At 41.1% G+C, this 8983-nt stretch overlaps 1 long non-coding RNA gene across 1 annotated transcript; it reads left to right on the forward strand.

Annotated features, from left to right (window-relative positions):
• Positions 1-3738: 3738 nt before the first annotated feature.
• LOC125619584 lies at positions 3739-4360 on the forward strand. The gene is made up of 2 exons (XR_007351125.1): positions 3739-3783; positions 4160-4360. It is a non-coding gene; the product is annotated as an uncharacterized LOC125619584 (long non-coding RNA).
• Positions 4361-8983: the final 4623 nt, after the last annotated feature.

Raw genomic sequence — 8983 nt, forward strand, 5'->3', positions numbered from 1 at the left:
TGTGGAGAAAAGTCCTTTCGAGAAACGTTTGAAATAACAAACATCAATTAGACCGTGGGCTCATGGGGTGTCTTTCATCTTCAGACCTGAGAGTGCTCCACAAACACTCATTAATCCTTCCAAATGCTGCTGCCAGGTAGGTATTAGAATCTTCCTTCCCATTGAGAAGAAAGCAAAGGTGTCAGAAAACATTTCTTTCTCCTGACTCTTTCACCTTTGTGTGGGCCATCATTTCACAGGTACAATTTCCAAACAAGAGTTGGATATAGATTTTAGTAAAATGAGTACAGATTGAGCTGGAAGAAACTCCTTGAAACTGATGAGTGGGGACCTTAAAAAATGTGCACACTAGCTGTGTCTTGTGACACATGCTGGTAATCCCAGTGACTCAGGAGGCTGAGGCAGGAGGCTTGTAAGTTTTAGGCCAACCTCGGCAATTTAGTCAGATCCTGTCTCAAAATAAAAAATCAAAAGGGCTGAGGATGTACCTTTGTGGTAGAGTGCCCCTGGATTCAACCCCTGGCACTGAGGGAAAAAAAAAAATTGTGCTCTATGTGTGATCCCAGTCACTTGGGAGGCTGAGACGGGAGGGTTGCTTGTACCCAGAAATTTGAGGCTAGTCTGGGCAAGAGTAAGATTCTGTCTCAAAAAAGAAAAGAAAAAAAAAATAGTACTAACCACTCTGAGGGAGATATTTTAAATTTAATACATTTTCTTTACGACCTGTTTTTTGCTTAATTATTTGTACCTTGGCTGTATACCTAGAGAAGATACAAATTTGGCTTTATTCCTTCAAGGACATTAGTGAATTTGGAATCCAACCTCTGTAAACATTTGTAAGCTCAGAGTGAAGGCCAACATCTCCTAGTAAAAACCTTCTTCTTTCAAAACTTTCATGCTCCTTCACTTCAGAGATTTCTTTTAAAGTGTCTTGATTATGGGGGTGCTGATTTGACTGTTAAAATGTCTTTGTGATTCCCACCCTTTGGAAAAAGAAGGCGCTCATCCAAATAGCCTGAGAGGAGCGGACTTGGATCAGCTACTGAGGCAGCATTTCCCTGTGCCTTGCTGAGGCTATGAGAGAGGATCATGTGGAGGTCAGCAAGAGCTGCAGGCGGAATAAAGAAACCGTATTTCCTTATTTTAGTGCGTGGCACTGTGAGCCACCCTGCTACCCAAACTCAGAGGCTGGCAGTAGTCCATGATTTCTCCTTGTTCACCTCTAATTGCTCATAAAACCCTGTTGGTGTCACCCGAAGAACTACCTTCATGGAGTTAATTCAAGCCTTGATCATTTTTTTTTTCAACCTGAATTTTTGCAACAATGCCCTAACAAGTCTTCCCATCTCTCATCTCAGTCCACTTCAGTGATCTCCATATTGCTGCTAAAGTGAGCTTTCAACCATGCAAATAGGACTATGGCCCTCTTCTGTTTAGGAACTTTCACGAGTTCCCAATTGTCTTCATGATAGTAACCAAACTTCACAGACGCCCAAAGGACATCATCCAGCTGGACCAAAGTTTTCAGCCCCTTTTCTCCTGATTCACCTGAGATCCATGTTTTAGCCTTTCAAACTGTCACTTATTGACTTGTGCCTCTGCTGAGCTCTCTGCTGGATTTAGTTGTTGCCTCTTCTAAAAAGCCTTTCCCCAAACTAGATCTTTTCCTCACATCTGGAAGAAAGACTGCTTTTATTTGCTCTAGAAATAATCGATGATTATTTCTATCAAGACATTTATCAAATATTTATCACAACCTTTTCATTTCCTGTTAGACTGGGGTCCTTTCTGAGGGCAAAGAATGACTCTCATCCCTAAATGCCCAGATACAATTAAGTATACCATGGTGCCAAATAAAAGTTTGCAAAATTAATCCAGGCAGGGTGGTGCACACCTGTAATCCCAGCAATTTGGGAGGCTGAAGCAGGAGGATCCCAAGTTCAAGGCCAGCCTGGCAACTTAGATAGAACCTGTCCCAAAATAAGAAATTAAAAGAGCTGGGGATATAGCTCAGCAGAATAGCACCACTGTATTCAATCCCCAGAATTGAGGGAAAAAAAGTTTGCAAAAGTAATGAATTATGAATTCAGAATTATATTTCATCGTTTATAGGAAGTGGCCTAGAAATTGTTCTTATTACCTATTGTTTGAATAATGAATTGGCACAAATATTTGTGGATACTTCAGAATTCCCAAACGCATTTCCTTAAGTTGTTTTGTTGGGTAATATAGCTTTTGATTAAGGGAATTGCAGAAGAGAAAAAATGAATTTAAAAGGTAGATTTTCTAAGGAAACTTCAAAAACAAAAGGCTCCTGCTTTGCATTTAAGATCATCATTATTATTATTTTTATTTTGGTACCAGGGATTGAACCCAGGGCCACTTACCCACTGAATAATATGCCCAGTCCTTTTTAAAATTTTTATTAGAGACAGGGTATTGCTGAATTACTTAGGGCCTTGCTAAGTTGCTGAGGCTGGCTTTGAACTTGTGATCCTCCTGTCTCAGCCTCCTGAGCAACTGGAATTACAGGCATGTGCCACTGTGCCCAGTCCAAATCATTATTATTTAAGTTGACTCCCCCTCTGGGTGGAATCATTTCCCTTTTGGTGGAAATGATTTTTTTCCTGTAGCTACTCTGCATGTTTCCAAGTGTGCCTGATGTACACTGTGGACGTAGGAGAAAGAACCCATTGGAATCCATGCTGATTTGGCCCATTCTACCCTCTAGTTAATTGACAGGAACATGGGCTTCCTTGGCTTCCCTTGGGAGTGTTCCATAGACAAAGGCACCTCTTTTTTCCATGGCCCCCCTAGTAGACCACGTTCTTGGCAACATTTTCATGGTCATTGACTGAGATTTCCAAATGGTGAAATCAAGGGACAGATGTTATTAGGGAGCTAGTAAAAGTTAATATATTTACAGAGTTGTAGTTTTTATTTTATTAGACCTTTATTTAATTAATTTATTTTTATGCAGTGCTGAGGATTGAACCCAGTGCCTCACACATGTTAGGCAAGTGCTCTACCACTGAGCTACAACCCCAGCCCCAGAGTCTTGTTTTTTAAATGGAAACAAGGTGTTTTGATGGTATTTACCTGCTATCTGGGATTGCTTTAGGGTATAGTGAATAGCTCCCCATTTCAGAGGGACCCTAAAACCCCATCTTCCAGGCTGCCCCAACTTTTGCATCTGCCTTCACCATTCTTGAAAGGTTGCTTTTCTCTGCATTAACAACATTTGCTAAGAAGGGGCCTCAGGGCTCACTTTCTTATGTTTCCAATAGATACGAAACAAGTTAGGCCATATGAATACAAAATATGAATTTTCTATGGGGTGTCCTTCTAATTATATCTTGAGAACAAAGCTTTTTTTTTTTTTTTTTTAAAGAGAGAGAATTTTTTTTTTTAATATTTATTTTTTAATTTTCGGCGGACACAACATCTTCTGTTTGTATGTGGTGCTGAGAATCAAACCCGGGCCGCATGCATGCCAGGCGAGCACGCTACCGCTTGAGCCACATCCCCAGCCCAAGAACAAAGCTTTGAGCCGGTGAAAGGGGTCTTATTCAGAGTTCCCGCCAGACAGAATGTTTGTGTGATGATAGAGCTGTAGTTCCCAAAGTCTGCGGGAATCTCATTTGCTTTTTTTTTTTTTCTTCTTCTTCTCCTTCTCCTTCTTTTTTTTTTTTATTTTTTAATTAATTAATTAATTTTTTTAGTTGCAGATGGACACAATGCCTTTGGCTCTGAGGATTGAACCCAGTGCCTCACACGTGCCAGGTGAGTGCTCTACCCTAAACCACAGCCCCAGCCCCTCCTTTTCCTTCCTCCTCTTCTTCCTCCTCCTCCTCTTCTTCTTTTTTTTTAATGCCAGGGATTGAACTCAAGAATGCTTAACCGCTGAGCCATATCCTTAGCTCTTTTTATTTATTTATTTTTTAATTTTTGAGACAAGGTCTCACTAGTTTGCTTACAGCCTCACTAAGTTGCTGATGCTGGCTTTGAACCTTCGATCCTCCTGCCTCAGCCTCCCAAATTGCTGGGATTACAGGCCTCATTTGCATCTAAGTGCTCCTACTCTGAAATCCAGACATGAAACGTGCTAGATCACAAGAACTGGAGATGAAAATCTTATCTCGTTTTTTGCTTTTTGTAGGTGCCGCCTAACATACACGTAAACTGACCAGGCAAGTTTGATTCTAAAGTCAATCTCAGGATTCTGTTGCTGCAGCACTCAGTTTGTGCTAAATGGCCCAGTGAACGGTGGATCTTCATTCAGATGAATTACTGAGACGTGGCTCTATTGTGTTTCAGTCAACTGAGTGATTACAGTTGTTTTATTGAGTGAATCAAATGACCCCATGTGTTAGGATTGTTTGATTGCTAGTCAGTCTGTAAAGTGTCACTCTTGTAGTACATTAAGGGAACATACACAACAGGCAAACTAAACAGGTGTAATATTTCGAATAAGGAGTTTGGAGATTGCAATGTGATTTGTCACAACCTCTATCAAGAAACGTTACATTGGAATTTAAAAAATTGCTTTAAAATGGCCACACCACCAAACACAAGTGTTTATCTGTTGAAAATGCAAACTCTCTGTGTTAAATAAGAGAGGCCATGAGGTTTTCCAAGTCACATGTAGAAGTTTTTACCTTCATGGGTTCGGAAATATTAGAACTCACTCTATTTGACTAGGGATTTGGGTATAATAGTCTTGCTAGGACTTCCTATTTATTATCCTAGGGTGGGTACTACCTATGCAAAAGGAAAGAATAGAAAACCAAAAAAGTCTATTCTACCTCCCAACCTTCATTTTCTAAATATTTTAGTATTTTAGGCAAAACATTTTGCTTGAGCAAATGGGTAGATGGGGGTTTCATTTAAGGAGGTGGTAACTTAGGAAATATTCTAGGAAAGGAAAATCAATAGTTGTCATCGGAACACATTTATTTGTGGCCCTCTTTGAGATATCCAAGTGGAAATATTGGATCTATGGGTCCGGAGCCTTCCTGGGGAGAAACCAGAGCTAGAGGTCTAAATTTGGGAATTCCTACTATGTGATTCCTAAAGTTATGGTTCTCTATGAGAACACTTGGGAAGAGATGTGGCCAAAGGAGGAGCATCCAGGACTTCTCTGACTTAGATTTTCTTCTTTAAATAGAATAACTGCCCCATTCCTGTGACTTCAAGGACCCAAGATTGAGCAACATACCTCTAGAGGCCTGCGTTGACCCTGACCTTCCCTTAGCTCTTTAGAAGTATTTGTGAGAGCAGGCACACAATTAAATCTGAATTTTTTTTTCTTTTGGTACCGGGTATTGAACTCAGGAACACTCAATCACTAAGCCACATTCCCCAGCCCTATTTTATATTTTATAGAAACAGGGTCTCACTGTTTGCTTAGAGTTGGTTAGTGCCTCACCATTGCTGAGGCTATCTTTGAACTCGTGATCCTCCTGCCTCAGCCTCTCAAGTCGCTGGGATTATAGGCATGTGCCACCGTGCCTGGCTAAATCTCCAATTTTGTAAATGACAGTTGGCTGTTTCTGGATAGCAGAATCCTATGGGAAGAAAGAGGAGGGAGGGCCCAGGGGAATGTCAACAGGCAGAAAAGTACTAGGTTGGGCTGCTGTGTGGGCAAGAGGAAGTCAATGAACCCAGGGAGACAATCCCAGCATGCTCAGAGCAGCCTGGACTCTGGTTCTCCCTTGCCAACCTGGACAGTGGTAGTGGGTGCTAGAGTCATGAGCAGACCAGTAGTCGTCCACTGGATATTGACTTATTTATTGAGTAATTGGTCCAGGCTCTTGCAGAGGAGTCCTGAGAACACAATAGATGATATTATTCTCACTTTGGGAGAGGGGCGGGGTGGGTTGAGATTGAGATTCAGTTCTTGAATATTTCATGTGATTCACGTTATCCTAGAGTTGGAGAAGTTTCAGAGAAAGGAAAAACACAAATATTGAGCTTACTTTTGGTTTTATTTGCTGTAGTAATCATGAGGATATGTTCCTGAGGTTTGGGGGCACCAACATGCAAGATATATTACTGTTTTTTTTTTCTCTTAAAAGACAAATTGGGAATCTTTTGTTATTTGTAACTAATAAAGAACTATTAAGATCATCATTAGGATCAAACCCTCCAACACTTGTCTGTTCATCAAGCTCATTTTGGTAGTTTCCTTTGGGCACATCGTAGGTGCTCAACACATGTTGATTGGGTAAATTAATGAGTTAGCTGTGTAGGTAAAAATTATTTTGTCTTTGCCCCCCCCAAAATTAGAAAATATAATAATAGTGGAAGGGAGCTATTTTAAAGAAAAGGGTAGAAAAGAGCACAGATATATGTAAACACTTTGTCAAATGAACTGAACTTTTTGATAAATAGCTGTCATGTTAAGTCTTAGCCTAGGGGATACTGCAGACTGTACTATGGTGAATCCTGAAAAATGTAATCTGGGGGAGTTTCCTAGCTAGTTTCCAACGAGGCAGGGAAATCTCCCCAGAGCGGTTCAGATTTTAGGAGCGTCTTGAGTAAACATCCAGTTCATATTATTTTAATTTCCGATCTGGTGACTGATTTCCAAGAATGAGGTCAGGTTGTCCTGCCACCGGCTCTTTGCCTTGCAAACACACACACACACACACACACACATTCCTGTTTCCTCTCCTGGTTCTTCTGTTGATCAGATGAACACCCCTATTTCCACTCTAATCACCCATCTTGGATTTCTGCTCTCCTCCCGCCATTTCCTGTTTTCACCTTATGATTACCAGTTCTTTATTGGTCAGTGGCCATTGGGTTTCATGTGTGCTAAAATGCGGTAATAACACCAGTTGAAATTTACATAGTCCCTATCTCAGAGGAGATCAAAGCACTTTTACAGACAGTATCTTGCTAATCTTCCATACTTGGTTGTAGAGTAAATAGGAAACAGCTATTATTGACCTTATTTTACACATGAGGAAATGGGATCTCACAGCAGTTAAATGATTGGCTTCGTATTACAGTTTGCAGGCCGCTCAGAGTAGAACCACGAAGATTCCTGGTTCAATTGTCAGGGTCTTATGACTTCCTATGTGGATACTCTTTTTTGATACAGTTATGTCAAAAGACAAAAATAGAAGATTATTTTCTTTTTCTATCTTCCCACTAGGTTTGTACTGAATTTCTTTCTGTCTTTCTTATTCTTTTTTCCTTCCTTCTTTTTTTCTTTCTTTTTTTTTAAAGTAATCTTTGGCCTATTGCCTTAGGTGGTGTTTATTTTTCAGTCGGGTTGTTTACAGATTGGACTTGGACTTGAATGCTGTTGATACTTTAGTCAGTTGCATGTCAGAATAGAGTACGTGGCTAAAGCTTCTTTGTGGTTTGGGAGATCTCTGAGGAAAAGTTACCTTGATCAGAAGGTGATTCCATCGTGGCAGGGATGGGAGTAATCTCCAATAATTCCTTGCTTTTTTTTTTTTTTTTGGTACCAGGTATTGAACCCAGGGGTGCTTAACCCATGGAGCCACAGCCCCAGCCCTTATTATTTTTTATTTTGAGACAGGGTCTCACTAAGTTGCTTAGAGTCTCACTAAATTGCTGAGACTGGCTTTGAACTTGTGATCGTCCTGCCTCAGCCTCCTGAGCCTCAGCCTCCTGAGCCTCCTGAGCCACTCCCAGCTCCTTGCATCTTATTTACTTATTTTTATTTATATTTTGCAGCCCCAGGGATTAATCCCAGGGGTGCTCTACCACTGAGTCACATCTACAGCTCTTTTTAATTTTTATTTTGAGACAAGATTTTGCTCAGTTGCCCAGACTAGCCTCCAACTTGGTAAAGTGTCTGGGATTACAGGTGTGCACCACTGTGCTCAGTGATTTCCAGTTTCTTTATGCTTCTTGGACTAGTAGCAGCACTCTGGGGGGACTTTCAATGGGTGAATACCCATGTGACTCAGTTTATAGAAAACTGTGTTCCTGAGATTTCTGTTGGCCACTGGCTGTGGCTTATCAAATCACTTGCTTGTTTGTTATGGCTGCTGAATTATGTTTGTGGAGGAATTTAAGAACTGCTTTGCCTGAGGACTTCAGAAACAGTGCTCAAAGTCAAGGGAGGTTTATCTTGAAAGGTTTTATTGGTCCTTCTGAAACTCCCTTATGCAAGAATGATGAAGGCCAGGTATGCACAGGGCAAGGTGTGGTCTTCACGCAGTTGCCAAGTGAGACTTGCATTTTTCTTTTTTAAGTTTTGTTGAGACTTGGGCAATCATAATTTGGGTATTCTCCAGGCCTATCTGCAATGTGCTCCCTAAATAAATTTGTAGGCTCTTTGGGCTGTGTCATTTTACTTGGGCTGTGTAGAACCAGCAGGCTGTTCAGACTGAGCCCAGTGGTTGGGCTTCGTAATACACTCCAAAAGATCTGTGGTATTTGTCCTTTGCCATTTCTGTAATGGGGGAAGCTCAGTTGTTCAACCCTTGCGTGAACTGTTTGGGATTATAGATTTGTTACAAAGGGGATCATGTCATCTGGATTTCCGATTACTGGATTGGTTATCTAGTAACACAGATAAAAACTGAACCAAGCTGGGGAGATGAGCTTGTCAGGGTGGCTGTCTGGTGGACTGTGTAAGGGTAGACCAACAGAAAGAGAAAGTTCTCCTAGTTTTGCCACTTTCCTGAACAAGCTGCTCAGGTTCCAAAGCCTTCATTTCTTTTTTCATACAGATAGAAATCCCAGTCCCACTCCCACCCTACCCCACCCCTGATTTACTGAGCAATGTGAAGATAAGATGATTTAGTATACATAAAACCCTTTTTAAAGTGGCAAAGCTCACTGGGTGTGGTGCATGCCTATAAACCCAGCAACTGGGGAGGCTGAGGCAGGAGGATCACAAGTTTGACGCAGCCTCAGCAACTTAGTAAGACCCTCAGCAACTAGGGAGATCCTATCGCAAAATAAAAATTAAAAAGGTATAGGGATGTAAGGTATT

This window comes from Marmota marmota, unplaced genomic scaffold (assembly GCF_001458135.2).
Source record: "Marmota marmota marmota unplaced genomic scaffold, marMar, whole genome shotgun sequence".
Lineage (NCBI taxonomy): Eukaryota > Metazoa > Chordata > Mammalia > Rodentia > Sciuridae > Marmota > Marmota marmota.